General features: G+C 45.4%; 3 long non-coding RNA genes across 4 annotated transcripts; all 3 read left to right on the top strand.

The window, feature by feature from the left end:
• The first annotated feature begins 904 nt into the window (after positions 1–904).
• On the top strand, positions 905–3,129 carry LOC308597529. The gene is made up of 4 exons (XR_014013045.1): positions 905–1,172; positions 1,941–2,008; positions 2,157–2,989; positions 3,103–3,129. It is a non-coding gene; the product is annotated as an uncharacterized lncRNA (long non-coding RNA).
• A 970-nt stretch (positions 3,130–4,099) lies between these two features.
• On the top strand, positions 4,100–5,302 carry LOC308597830. The gene is made up of 2 exons (XR_014013164.1): positions 4,100–4,400; positions 4,443–5,302. It is a non-coding gene; the product is annotated as an uncharacterized lncRNA (long non-coding RNA).
• Positions 5,303–12,550: 7,248 nt separating this feature from the next.
• Positions 12,551–14,783, top strand: LOC308597859. Of its 2 annotated transcripts, none has more exons than XR_014013218.1 (2): positions 12,551–13,430; positions 14,426–14,783. It is a non-coding gene; the product is annotated as an uncharacterized lncRNA (long non-coding RNA). The 2 variants fall into 2 exon arrangements; XR_014013219.1 differs by having other exon boundaries at positions 12,551–12,697.
• Positions 14,784–15,285: the final 502 nt, after the last annotated feature.

Here is a 15,285-nt window from a genome sequence, read left to right on the forward strand (position 1 = left end):
ACAGAGATAGAGGTGGTGAAAAAGGTTAAATACTTAGGAATTTGGTTAACTCCTAAGAGTATTGACTTGTTTCAGAACAACTATATACCGGTCTGGAACGGAATAAAGAGAGACTTAGAGGTGTGGGGAAGAATGAAATTATCTTTTGGGGGTAGAATATCTACGATAAAGATGTTGTTCCTTTGCTTCAGTAACTCACATATTCCTGGATCTTCTGCAGGAGGTCGGAAAGCTCTCAGAGCACCTTCCTTCGAACCATCTTCTTCCCACTGTCCTTCCGAAGATGTTGTTTCTATTTTAAACTATCCCCATATTAAAGGGGGTAGCAATCTTTAGAGAGTGGCAAAGAGTGCTTTCAAGGTATATCTGGCAGGGCAAGAAGCCGAGAATTAAATTTAAATTATTAACGGATGCAAAGGAAAGAGGAGGCTTCGCCCTGCCAGACTTGAAACTATATTATGAAGCAGCATGTCTTTGCTGGTTGAGAGAGTGGATAAAATTAGAGAATAAAGAACTATTAGACTTAGAAGGATTTGATAACAGATTTGGATGGCACGCGTATTTATGGTGTGAAAAGAAGAAAATCCATAAAGGCTTTGGGAACCACATATTTCGGAGTTCATTAATTGAAATATGGGACAGGTATAAAAACCTATTAGAACCGAAAGTTCCACACTGGTTGTCTCCATTAGAGGTTATGAGTGTAAAGAAAATAAATATGAGAGGTAATTGGATTACATATGGTGAATTGATAATCAAAGAAGGAGGGAAATGGAAATTAAAACCATATGAACAAGTCAAAGAATATGTATATGACTGGTTGCACTATTTCCAGGTTAATGAAATGTTTAAAAAAGACATTAAAGAAAGTCGTTATGTAGAAAAAGATTCAAAGTTCCAATTAAATTCCACCATTATTGAGATTGGCACAAAAGTATCCATTTAGCTAGCTAACTTATCCATGTCTAAACATGAGGTCTACTAGGCCACACGGAACATGGCACTGAGGCCGGGAATTCCATGTTCTCAAGGGCCATTGCCTAGCAATGGAACTTGTGACCGTTTGAACTGAGATTCCTGCATCCTCAGCATCTCGAGGTTTGCAGTGGTGGCCTGTAGTGACCTTTGCTTAGTCACTACATTAGAAGATGGCGTCCCAAAGATTCCTGGAGGTAAGTGGAGGTTGCCATGGCCAGGGGACTTAACTCTAGAACCTAGATTAATGGTCTCACCGAGTTTGGCAAAGAGCTATCCAAAGTCAAATAAAGGGTTGAGCCTTGCCCAAGTTGTAGGAAGGGGAGAAGGAATGCCGAAAAGGAAAATTTAGTGTTCTATATTGCAGTCGATTGAATATTATTTTGAACAGAGGATTCCTTCTGATTTATGCACATGTGAATCTGGGAGAGGCTTCATTTCTATTTCTACATATGCTGGATGTTATCTTTGTACTATAGTTTGGAGGGAAAGGGAAAAACAGAAGAAGAAAAGAGTGTGAGCGGCTGGCCCCGTGGAGGGGAACGGGGTGCCGGATGGATCTGGTTTTTCTGCAGAGCTGATGCAGGGAGCCCTGCTGCCCACCTGTCCCCCAACTGCCATGTGGCGGCAGCCATTTCATGAGGCTGCCTCAGTGGAAGATATGAGAACAGCATTCTAGACCCTGGGGCCTGAGCTTGTGAGTTGTCTTTTCCTCTGCCCTCCTTGCCCCCTTTCCTTGTGTGTTGTATTTGTTGGTCAGATTGTTTATTACAATAGAAGTCTGCGATTAGGGAGTTTCTTGCATTTGATTTCATGGAAGGCTCTCTTGGAGCCTTTTTGGCTTAGGAGAGGGGTACAAATGCTCTAAAGGAATGAATGGATGAATAAGGTCAACACAAAAACATGAATGGGTCTGATCCACTCCTCACATTCTGACGTTCTTGTTTCTCTTTTCTCGTGGACAGGGAATTGATTTCGACGAGGATCAAATCTCAGAAATCAGCCTGGAAGAAGGGGGGGATCTTCCTCCAAGGTAATGCTGTGCTAATCCCCTCCCCCCAATCATCAATTGCTTTCAAACCCCCCCCCCATCCATTTCTATGGTGGTGGTGCTTGGGGTCTTTGAAGGATGGGAGGCAATAAAACCTTTTTACAAAAGTGCTGCTCCTCTCTCCCCTCAGCATCCCAACCACAGCTTCTCCGGCTGATCTTCCTCCTGAAAGCGTCAACGAGGACCAGCTGAAGGACAGACTTGCGGATGTGGTCACAAGGATGAAGACTGGGAAGATGCGAAGGAAGGCGCTCCGAGATCTTTTCGCCCTCCTGCCGAAGATCCAGGAATATGTGCGGTACTGAAGCAAAGCATTGCAACCATGCAGGGCTGTCAAGGCCTTCAGGCGGCTCCTTCTAGGCCCACCCTGCAAGGTGTCCAAGGGACAATCGGGCATCCCAGCACATACCCAGTTTTGAGAACAGAGCTGGGCCATAGTGAGTAAAACAGCTGATAAAAGAAGCAAAAAGCAAACATCAGGAAAAGAGGGGTGGGAAGTCAAAAAGAAATGGATATTTTCTGTATAGGATGCTAAATGTTTTGGAATGTTTTGGAGATTTAATAAAAATGTTTATGAAAAATGGTGAAGGGTTGCTTCTCTTATCAGTCCCTTCTCTGGGTTTCTTCTCAGCCATTGGTAGTGCTTCCTGCATCCTCCCTTAGCCAACTGGTGGTGATTTCCTGTCTTTGTGCACTGGATGAAGACCCGGAGTGCAGGCAGCAGAGGCCCTCTGCCATCTTCTGCCCATCCTGGGGCGCAACAAAGGCAAGACTGGAAGAATGCATCGCAGCATGGGGTGGGGGTGAGCAAGACCCAAACTAACCCTTTGGCTTTCCTTTGCAGAGACACTGGAACGAATGTCCAGGAACCAAATGCTTCTCACCAGAGCTGAGGAGGTCCTCAAATCCACCGGAGGACCGGTTCCTGAACTGTTCATGGATAATTGTCACACTCTTGCCACGGTAAGTCGCTGTCTCTCCAGCCACATGTTCTGGGTTCTGCAGAGGCAGCACGTGGGCTTTCTGCTCCCCAGCCCTGCCCTGTGGGCATCTCTGACCTTCCTCTCTCGCTTCAGGTCTTTGGCGCCTTTCTCCCTGCGGAGGCCGTGTGCTTCCTGGCCAGAGACCTGGTTGTCGAGAGCAGCTTCGACCCATCGGATATCTCCCACCTGCTGCAGGAATTCATCAAGCAGTTTGGCGGCAGAAAAGTGGAGGTAAGGCGTCTTCAAAGGTAGGAGAGAAGAATCTCCGCTTTGGTGTAGGGGAGGCAACCTCATGCCATTGGGTGGCCAGGACTCATGTTTGTTGAGAGGGCCTTGGCAATGTCAGGACAAGAAGCTCAGCCAAGGGCCCTGAGAAACATGGGTTCAAGACTGGGGAATCCTCCTCCTCCTGGGAGCAGACTGGTAAGCTTTTCTCTTGGCCCACAATGGAGAGGGGAACTGGTTCCCTGGCGCTGCCTGTGTCCAATACTCCCAAGGACCCTGATTGGTACCTTTGAAGGAAGATGGCTGTGGTGGCACACAGGTCAAGGGTCCCTCTTTCTATGAGGGATGGAGGGATCCGCCTGCAGACAGCCCCGCTTCCTTGTACTCTCCAAGCAACCCTCTCCTTTTCTCTGACAGGTGGAGGTGCTGCTGGAGGCCTTCTACAAAATCACCCAGGGGCCTACAGTGGAGGGCAGAAACATGGCCGTCTTCGCTTTCTCCATCTCCTCCAGTTTCCCTTCTTCTCTTCTTGTGTTGCAGGCCGCAAGGAGGGCTCTAGCCCCACAAGTCAAGTGGTGGGCGCATCCCAACAAATTTAGCCTCCACTTTGCTCTCCACTAGGCTGCCAAGCATCTGGTAAGGTCTTTCTGCTTCATTGGCAGCTTTGCCCAGGGACGTCCTTGGGGGTGCAAGGCTCTTCTGCTGCATTCTCAAGCCTGTCTGATGCCACTTCTCCTTTGTCTTTGCCAACAGAGCAAGACCTTCAGCAAGAACATCCTTCGGAGTGCTGCCTTGACATGTACAAAGCCGTCTGCCAACAGGCTGCCAGCAGTCTCCAGGGTGGCAGCTCTGCTTCTGGGTAAGTCAAGCAACGTCCTTCCCTGGTAGGGATGGACAGAAACGTCTTGGAAACAATGGCAGGGAGGATGGGCATGTCCCCAGGCCGCTTGCTAGATAGGTGTCCATCTGCGCCCAGATCTTGCTCTGAGTGCTCCACGAGGGTGGAGGCCTCTAGACACATCAGAGCATACCTGACCCCTGTCAAGCTGCCTGTGGCGTTTGCCCCTAGGATGCGTCAAGGAAAAAATGGGTGTGATGTGATTGGCCAGTGAGAATGCGAGGGGGTAGTAAAAGATAGAGTGGGAGGTTTTGAAAAGACAGTTGAGGTCTGGGAGTTGACAGTTGAGGTCTGGGAGTTGACAGTTGAGGTTTGGGAGTTGAGTTTTGTCAGTTGGGAGTTGAGGCTTGGGTGTTGGAGAAGGAAGAGGGAGGCTTAGGTGTGGGTTGGTAGAGTTGTATTGTGAGAGAGTGAGAGGAAGTGATAGGTGGAGTCAGATAGATAGTTGGGAATAATTCAGGTTGAAGTTGTTAGGAACTAAGATTTAAGAAACTGTCAAGAGAAATAAACAGAAACCATACGCTTATTCTTGCAGTTTAAAAATAAACTTGATTAGTTGTTTATGTTAACTACCGTCTGGACTCTGTGTGTCCCCGTGAGATACAGGGGGGTGGCAGCGAAGAAAGCAACCGCAGTGGTGGCACAGGGTCAATAGACCGTGAAACATCCGGGGGCCCTGTGTGATTGCCACAAAATTGGTGGTGCAGCGGTGGGATAACAACCGAACCTGCCGCCACAAAATTGGCGGCAGTGGTGGAATTCGTTAAGTCTAAGTGCCTGTGAGGGGAAGCAATACACCTGGAGAGGGGAAGGGTAAATCGGTGAAGAGATTACCTGGCCTGGGGGTGTGATTGAGGATAAACCCCAGATTGCCGTGTGGCCGAGATAACAATAAGAGCAAGAGATCTCAAAAGACTGTTCTGGCGGAAGCTTAGGCTCAGGGTCAGAGGAAGTAAGCTTGAAAGGTTAGAGGGGAAAAACCTAAAGCTATACTTTGGGGACAAGGGTCTTGGAAAGCCAAGCCGGGAGGAACAGTGCTGAGAGTAAAAGTCTCTTATTTAATTAGTGCAAAATACTCACTCAACCATAATGCCGCCCAAGAAGACCAAGCACCCAGTGAGAGAAAACCCATATGGAAGCTCTGGAGAAGAGAATGGGAATCCCCAGGGGGAAGAAACGAGAATAGAAGAGATGACTAAAACCCCACCTGAAGTAGAAGTTCCACAGTTTTCAGAGGATTTTGAAAAGTGGAAATTAGTTCAAGAATATAACCTGAAATTAGAGCTTGAGAAAAATAGAATTGAATTGGAAAAAGAAAAACTGAGGGCTGAGCAGGAAAGGGAACCTAAGATTAGAGAAGTGGTAGCGTTGGAGCAATTTTACGACACAATAAATGGCCAATTGAAGTACCTGATAAAAGAAAGGAACCCCAAAACAATAGAGGAAGCAGCGGGTTTAGCCGATAAAATATATGAAATCAGAGACCATGGATTTGATGGGCCAAAATTTGGTGGGAGATATTGGGAAACAAACAAAAATAAATTTCAGCAAACCAAAGGAAAAATTACCTCAGAAACCGATGAGAGAAGCAGCCCCTCATGAAAAAGCCCACGAGAAGGCACACACCCATAGGGAAAAGTAAATAAAACAAGTTATGCAGGACCCAGAGACATTTCATGCTGGAGATGTGGGAAATTAGGTCATAAACGTTTTGAGTGTAAACCTGGAAAAGAAACATCTAGTTATAGCGCCACACAGAAACAGACATATTGTATGCAGCCTGTGGAGCAGGGCCCAACTCGTCAGGTTGTCAAGGAAACAGAAATGCCAACTAGGCCCGAGCCTGCTGAGGTAGTAGAGGCCGAAGTTGTGCATTGTTATGCGATTCAACAAGATAATCTCTTGTTAAAGAACGCTGGAGAGTTATCTGGATAGACGGGAAAAGATATCTCGGGTTAAAGGACACGGGATCGCAAGTCACCATAGTCCACCCAGACCCAAAGCAGCCCCAGATGTTGGATGGCTGAGGCCCGGACAGAGTCTTCCTCCTGTAGGCAGAAAACATCAGAGATTGTGTTTCTCATCAGAGCAGTTTCCTTTCGCCTGCCCACTGGGGTGTTTTGAGGCTGGAATCAGGGATGAGGACATAATTCCAGGGAAAGTAATGAAATTAAAAGGACTTTCGAAACAAGCAGAGATCCTAAAGGTGGTGGAAATAGATGTCAGGTTCAAAAACTGGGCAGGGAAGTGGCAAGTAGCCCTTTCGGAAGAAATTCCCGCCCCTGTGCTCATTGGTTGGGACATTTTAGAACATGTGCAGAGTAAACCCGAGCAAAAGGGAGCCCACAGTCACCTAATCCTGAGGGGGTGAATACAGTAGCAGAGGCAGACAATGCTGAAGGACAGCAAGGGAATGATCAGTGTGAGGAAGGAAAAGACACCTTTTTATTTCCTTTGACCAAAAGTCAAACCCCAAGTTTTGCCAAAAAGCAAAAAGAAGATACTGAGTTACAAATGTACTTTGAGGCAGCCGAGTTGGCGAGGCCGTTAGCTCCTGAGTGCCCAGAACGGTTTTGTTTGAGCAAGGGCCTTTTATATCGAGAAGTCCTTGACCCACCATGCGGGGGGGGGTGTGTGTGTGTGTGAAGAAGTGAGAACACAGCTAGTAATCCCTCATACCTATAGAGAAAAGATTTTGCAACAAGCCCATAATAGCATTTTACTGGCCAGGCATGGGGAAACAAATCAAGCTATATTGCCAGGCATGTGATATTTGCCAAAGACGAGGTACAGGGCATAAGGCGGTTCATGTGAACATGTTAAAGCCTTATCTTAGACCCAAAGGCTGGACACTGTATGCAATACGTGAAGATCCAGACAAATCCGAGATAACATGCTGGGAAAGGAGAGGGGAGCAATTGTGCAATCTACAAGAAGTAAAGATAGCTCCTACATTAACCCTTAATCAGCAGGTGGAGGTTAAGCAGATCCTACAAGATTATAAGGAAATTTTCAGTAACACTCCAGGTAGAGCTAAGGGAGTTGTACATATTGACACGGGAGATGCCAATCCTATTGCTATAAACCCTTATAGAATAACTGGAGAGTATGTGGGGAACGTTAGCAATGAGGTAAGGGCAATGCTGAAGGCAGGGATTATAACCCCTTCGGAAAGCTCCTGGGCAGCACCCATAGTGTTATTAGACAAACCTGATGGATCTATTAGATTTTGCCTGGATTATAGGAAGCTGAACCATGTCACTAAAGCGGATGCATATCCAATGCTGCGTTTAGATGACCTGATCGAAGCTATAGGCCAGTGTCATTACATCACCTGCCTAGACTTAACAAAGGGGTACTATCAAGTAGAAATGGACCCTAGGGACCAGGAGAAAACTGCATTCAGAAGTCCTTTAGGGTTGTTTGAATTTAAAGTAAAGCCCTTTGGCTTAAAGAATGCGCCAGAAACTTTTCAGCGATTGGTGGACAAAATCCTGAATGGATTAAGAAACTGGACAGTAGCATGTCAGCAGGCGTTTGACGCCTTAAAAAGCGCCTTGACATCAAATCCAGTCCTTGTTGCTCCTGATTATGATCTTGAGCTCACCGTCTTCACTGATGCATCTGATGCCGGGATTGGGGCCGTGCTGTGCCAACAGGGAGAGAAGGACGACCTATATCCCATCACCTTCATAAGCAAGAAACTACTACCAAGGGAAAGACATTATTCAACCATCGAGAAGGAATGCCTTGCCATCGTGTGGACATTACAGAAGCTGAAGCCATACATCTGGGGCCGAACTTTTACTTTATGTACTGACCATTCACCCTTGTTGTGGCTGAGGTCAATGAAGACCAACAGTAAGTTGTTGAGGTAGGCTCTATCACTGCAAGACTTTAATGTTACGATTAAAAATGTGAAAGGGACCCTGAATACCGTCGCAGATGCTTTGTCCAGAAGACCTGCAGTTGAAAGTTAACTGAATACCTAACATGTAACAGGTTTTTGTATATATGTATATTTTACCAAAACACAGTATTTGATGTACAAAGGTTAGGTGTGATGTGAAGGGTGAAATGACAGGTTAGGAAATGTTTATTTGCCATAAAGATGTACTGCTGATTGATCAGGAGAATAACTAGGTTAAGTTATCCCTCCTGAGTCAATTTTCTTAAGGGGGGAGGAATGTCTTTACTCTGTGTGTCCCCGTGAGATATGGGGTGGTGGCAGCGAAGAAAGCAACCGCAGTGGTGGCACAGGGTCAATAGACTGTGAAACGTCCGGGGGCCCTGTGTGATCGCCACACTGCCTCTGTCTCCACTGCTTTGCACCGAGATGATGTCCCTTTTCTTGCCCTGTCTCTCTAGGTCATCTGGCTTTCCGGGATGCCAGTTTCATCCAGAGCCAAGACATGGCATCCTATGGCACATGTAAGTGAGATGTACGGAGGCCAGGGAGGGATGCTTCTGCTGAGAAAGGGCTTTAGGGGAAGGCAGATTCCCAGATGTATGTGCAGACAGAGGTGCCACAAGATGAACATGCAAAGAGGATTGGAATGCCCTCTCTCACACACAAATATTCCCCTACCCCACACCCTGGTCCTGGGAGCTCTGGTGGGGGTGCTTTGCAAGTTTTTGCCTTGTGAAAAGCTGATTCCTCCTCCTCAAGGGGAACCACCACTGCTTGTGTCCTGGTTGGGGTGGATACCCTCTGGACCCCTGCATCCCCACCTACAACCAGCGCACCTCCCCGGCCCGATTGCTGGGGCCACCCGACGGCTGTCTTAATTTTTTTGATGGATGGCTCTTTTCCTATGCATCTCCACCTTGCTCAACCTTTCTCTCTTGCCACTCAGGGCTGGAAGAGATGCAGCAGCATGAGGAAGAAGGGCTCAGGCGGACAGGGAGGAGCTGCCGGAGCATCCTACAGTGGGCCTGTAAACATCGGCAGAAAGGCAGGCTCCAGCGCCTTGTGAGGAGGCTGCTCCACTGTGTTCACGGGGAACCTTCCTGAGCTGCATGCCAGGCGAATGGGGCATCTGGTGGGCTGTTTGGATGTGACGTTTCTCAAGGAGCCCTTTTCTCCTCCTGGCAGAACATCCGCAGTAGCGCCAGGCCAAGGCAACGTGGACATCAAAGTTGTGCTGCAGAGAGTCCATCTTCTGCTCTCCGCGGGATCCAGTCTGGACCAGCACCAGGAACATCAACGCCATCAGGATCGACCAAGAGGAGTGGTGCTGCCCTCACGACCCTCCATACATAGCGGTAGGAAACCTTTTTGTTGTTGTTGTGTTTCTTGTTGATGTTGTTCTTGATTGTTGTTTTTATTGATGGATTTTGAATCTCAGGGTGGTTCACAACACCAAGCTACAGTATACGAAGCACAAAATCCATAATAAAAATAATCACTGCACAAAATTCATGATAAAAATATCAGAACATAATAAAAATTAAAATAATAAAAAACATATGCACAACGAATAAACAATAAAGCCCCGAAAACAACACTCCAGCCCACAAATACAAAATCTAAATCAACATATCACATTTAACAACCGTTTATAACAACCCCGCCCTGCAAATCAAACAGCACCCACCCAAGATAAAACCCCATCTTTGTTTAAACAGTCATTTTAACACAAGGGGGCTGGCCTACGATCTGGTCCCACCCCCTAAGTGCCGCCCCCAAAGGGACAATCTTATCTTTGTTGTTTCCCCTTTGTTAGGGGTCCCGCCCCCAGGACAAGCAGGCTCCCCCAGTTGCTGGTGTATGCCCAGGGTCCGGTTCCTTGCAGAACTCTCTGCCATCCTCTTGAGTGAAGGGTGGCAGACAACCCCCAAGAAGTAACTTTCTTCCATTTCTTTGTTAGAAAACACCTCCCCCTTTTTAATTTTTTTTTTCACCAACAGCAGGGATTATGTTGGGGGCAACTAGAGGGACTAACACTCATGAGATTTAATACCCTTTCTAACATAATCTCTTTTCTCTCTTTCCTGCATGGAACAAAACCATGATAGGAAATGGCGGCCTATCTGCTGGAGCCTGGGGGGAGACCTCCGGAGAAAAGAAGACCCCCGCGATCCAAAGGGTGTATAACTATAATTTGTCTTTTTTTCTTTATTCTGTTTTATTATTAGTATGAAAAGTGGGGAATTCGTGGAAGGGAATTTGTGTCGACTTTAGAAAAAAGGATTTAAGAATGAGTACCGAGGTATAAATTTTTATGTTTATAAAGTAAAATTGGTTTTTTAAAATGAATTAAATATAAAAAGGTTAAAAATTGGGGATAAGAACTTGCTGAATTTACAATTTGAATTGGAATATAAGAAGGGGAGGTGTGGGGAAGTCAGGGAAATATGTTATAGAAAATAAGGATTTTAAACTGTATTATGTTTTTAATTTTTCTTTTTCTTTTTTCTTTTTGGCTTTTTAAATTGGAAAATTCTTAATAAATATTTATTTAAAAAAAGAAAGAAAAGAAGACCCCCGCAAGAATGTAATCAGCCCGGAAACGAGCTGCCCTGAAGACAACACCTGCAACATCGACCCTCCATCTAGCAGTGAATTTCAGGACTGGACACTTTTTATTGACTCTTTCAGGACTTAAAACAGCAAACAGGACTTTTTTTTTAGTGAGATAGGTAGGTTAAAATGGATGTATAGAATAGTATAGGCAAAATATGGAGCATTCAAGGATAGGTAACAATATGCTAGATAGTATTTTGTATATTATTTTTGTTCCTTCTTTTTTATAAACATCTTTGTTCTTTCCCCCCCCATTTCACCCCTTCCCATCACTTTATTTCTTTGTAATTGTAATTATTTTATTAAAAATATGTATATTTTAAAAAGGGTAAATATGGATCTTATGGTTTATGTTAAAATGTGTAAAAAATCATTTTGTAAAAAACGAATAAGTAATATTTTTGTTAAAAAGAGAAATAGGTCTTTTGGTTTGTGAAAAGTAAGCTAGTAAGGGAAATCTCTACCCACTTCCCTGGAGGGATGCCCCGTCATCCCAAGATGGAGACACAGAGGCTAGTGGCAGGGGTTGATTCTGGTGAGTTGGGAGGATGCTGGAATCTGGAGAGGCAGGAGATTGTCTTGCTCTGAGCTGGACCCAGAGCTTTGGTCTGGGGCAACCCTAGGAAGCTAATGGGGAAGTAAGATCGGTTGGAGGGTTATGCTGTGAAACGCTTCATCCTCGCATCTACGTGCAAGCAAAGCCTAATATCCCAAAGACACCCCCGTCTTCATTCCAAGGAAACTGAACCCAGGCTAAGCGCAGGCACCCCTGGAGTCGTCTGCCGCTCAGAGATGGGGATGTTCACAACTGTCCCTTTTCAGCATCCTGCCCCACTTCCTCCTCTCCAAATGCATCTCACCTGCAAGCTAGGTAAGAACTGAGCCAACTTTTTGTATGGTGTTTAAATCATTAGTTGAGAGAGCTAGCATGGCAAGTTGCTTGACTTCCGTGGGCCAGCGTGGTTAACATGAAGGAATATTCAGCATTATCAGAGATTCTAATGTTTGAACAAGGAACCTCGTAGTTAAGGGATGGGATCTGGCCTAGAAAAGGACTTGGAGTGCTCTTCAAGCTTGAAAAAGAAGTACAGTGGTACCTCGGGTTATATATGCTTCAGGTTAAATACGCTTCAGGTTACAGACTCCGCTAACCCAGAAATAGTGCTTCAGGTTAAGAACTTTGCTTCAGGATGAGAACAGAAATTGTGCTCCGGCGGCGCAGCAGCAGCAGGAGGCCCCATTAGCTAAAGTGGTGCTTCTGGTTAAGAACAGTTTCAGGTTAAGAACAGACCTCCAGAACGAATTAAGTACTTAACCCGAGGTCCCACTGTATGTTGGTTACTAGCAGGCCTGGCATTATGAAGGTGGCTTCATCTGGGATAAATACCTTGTTTCCTTAATACAAAATTCTCTTTGCAGGTATTGTTGGATACCAACTCGGATAAGCCCAAGCCAGATGCCGGGAGCCCTCTTTCCAACAACTCCTCACAGCTCCAGCCACAAACTTCAGGTACTTTGGACCCCATGGGTGACGCGCAGCGCAAATTAATAATGCAGTTTTTAAGTGAGAGAATAAGAGCTTTTCTGAGTTCAAATAAACTTCTCCATAAACAACATGGTTCCGAACAGTTTGACTGAGATTACATACTGACTCTGCTTACAGCTGCAGCAGACTGACTGAAATCTTACTGAGAACAGAGAGAGAAAATGGCTGCCACTTATAAGGGGCAGGAGTCACATGTCAGAGTGACTCAGCAGTTGGCAGTTAGGCCTGAATAACTTTAGTAGGCCCAAATGACTGTGCAGTCCCAGCACTTCCCAGCCTGCTTTGCTGCTTCTGCTCTCATGTGTCTTTGTCACATGACACTCCCCAAAGAGCTAGAGAGCAGGCTGGGAAGTGCTGGGCCTACTAAAGTTATTCAGGCCTAACTGCTAACTGACATGTGACTCCTTCTCCTTATAAGCGGCAGCCATTTTCTCTCTCTGTTCTCTGTAAGATTTCAGTCAGAGTCAGTCTGCCTCAGTTATGAGCAGAGTCAGTATGGAATCTCAGTCAGTGTTGTTTATGGAGAAGTTTATTTTAACTCAGTAAAGCTCTTATTCTTTCACTTAAAAACTCTGCGTTACAGTCATACCTTGGGTTAAATGTGCTTCAGGTTGAGGGTTTTCAAGTTACGCTCCGCAGCAACCCAGAAGTAATGGAGTGCGTTACTTCCGGGTTTCGCCACTCGCGCATGCGCAGACGCTCAAAATTACATCATGCGCGGAAGCGGCAAAACGCGACATGCGCAGACTCGCAGTCGTGTCTTATGTTCTGCTCAGGATGCGAACGGGGCTCCGGAACGGATCCTGTTCGCATCCAGAGGTACCACTGTGTTAATTTACGCTGCGCGTCAATGGGTTGCATCTTTGGCTCACTGAACTTAGCAGACATGGCTAACTTAGACCCAGTAATTTCACTGAGTCTACTCTGAGCAGGGCTTAGTTGGGTACAACCCTTTAGGCCTGAACTGGCCTGCACCTTGAATTCAACCATAGGGTGGCCACGTGCCCTACTTTACAGAGGACAGGACTGTATCTGAAGGGCTGTTGGAGGACAGTCCTTTATTTGAAAAAGTCATTTTTATTGACTGACTTGTCCAAGCCTAGTTTAAATATAAGGAACCAAAAGCGGGGTGGCCAGGGGTGTTCAATTTGCCCATCAATAGTGACCACCTTCACAGCAGACTGAGCAGGCACACAATTCGGCTGACCACAGTCTTCCCCGCTATGGTGAGATGTGTTGTACTTAAATTTAAATTGTAGCAATCATTTGTATATTTGCGTTTATACATATAAATTAGCATATTTAAATTTTATGAAAGTAGTTCTCGTCCTTTTTTGGTGATGAATGTCCCCTTTTCTGGTGATTTGTAACTGAGCATCAGACTCCAAAATCAGGTCGATGTGTAGTGAATATGAGGCAGAGGGAAGTTCTGCTTTCCTAGTCAGACTGCTCTGTTGATGACAGGCATATCAATGGACATACCAGCAGTGAGAAAGAAATACTGAGGTATGCACAACCAACAAAACAATCTTGGCATGTTTACTGCCATACTATTGCACACAATCAATCTTAGTTCCAGGTAAGTGTGTGCAGGATTTCAGTCAAAATGACCATTTGTGCTATACCACCTCTGGTAGAAATACAATTTGCAACTTCAAATGTCACCCTGGAAAAATGCTGCATTTTGTGACAATTGGCTAGCTGGTCTTTGGGAAGGAATTTATGTTCAGTCAGTGCTGTTCTCTCTAGAAAGGAGGATTTCTGAACAAAAACCTCTACCTCTTCATGCCCAAAGGCATATAATAAATTGAGTCTGATGTGCCAATATGGACAAGTGACCTGCAGCTGTACAGTACCAATTTTGTTATGATCCTTGCTGCTTTACCAGGAGGTGGGAGACACAATGCTGGGCCTGGCTGAGCTTGGATTTGGATGTGGGTCAAAATAATTTAATGCACAACCAGTGAATTTCTTAAGGCCTCCCTCGTTCAGGAGGAACTTGAAGCCACAAATGCTGTGAAAATGCTGTAAAAATATCTACCACTGTACTTCTTTACACCTACACAGACACAGACACATTTCTTATGAAGTTTCAAGCATTACTTGTGTGTGTGTGTTCAGCAATACAAAATGCAAAGAAATAATACTATCACATAGCATCCAGTGACAGAAACGTTGGACAAAAACTTATTTATTCATTTATTTATTGCATATAATCTAGGACTGCCATACACCTGGATTTTCCTGGACATTGCCAGGATTTCAGTGGCGGAACTGATGTCCGAGCTTAACAACTCTGGCGTTTGTCAATAATGTAGGCGTCTCTCCTTTAAAAGCTCAACCATTTCGGTGGTTTCCTTTTAAAAAGCCCTGCAACTTTCAGGATGTTTTGGCAACTCTAATATAATCAGGGTGATGCTCTAACATGGAGGGTGGAGGAGATAGGTTGATTGTTGCAGTCCAGGATTTGAAATACCAGAAGCAGCTTCATGTTAAGAAGACAAATAATTTAAACTGTGTGTGTAAGAAAATGTATTTTAATAGCTTGCTAAAACTTCTAATAAAATAAAATCCAAACATGTCTTTCTTCACAGAATCATAGAATCTTAGAGTTGGAAGGTACCCTGAGGGTCATCTAGACCAACCCCCTGCAATGCAGGAATCTCAGCTAAAGGGTCCATGGCAGATGGCCATCCAACCTCTGTTTAAAAACCTCCAAGGAAGGAGAGTCCACCAGCTCTCGTGGGAGTCTCTTGCACTGCTGAACGGCTCTTACTGTCAGAAAGTTTTTCCGAATGTTTAGTCAGAGTCTCCTTTCTTTCAACTTGAAGCCATTGGTTTGAGTCCTACCCTCCAGAGCCGGAGAAAACAAGCTTGCTCCCTTCTCCATCCTTAAGATGGAGGCCTTAAGATATTTGAAGATGGCTTTCATATCTCCTCTCAGGCTCCTCTTCCCCAGGCTAAGCATACCCAGCTCCTTCAAGCGCTCCTCATAAACCTTGATTTCCAGACCCTTGATCATCTTGGTTGCCCTCCTCTGCTCACATTCCAGCTTGTCAACATCCATTTTAAATTGTGGTG

This window comes from Podarcis bocagei (assembly GCF_964188305.1).
Source record: "Podarcis bocagei genome assembly, chromosome: 11".
Lineage (NCBI taxonomy): Eukaryota > Metazoa > Chordata > Lepidosauria > Squamata > Lacertidae > Podarcis > Podarcis bocagei.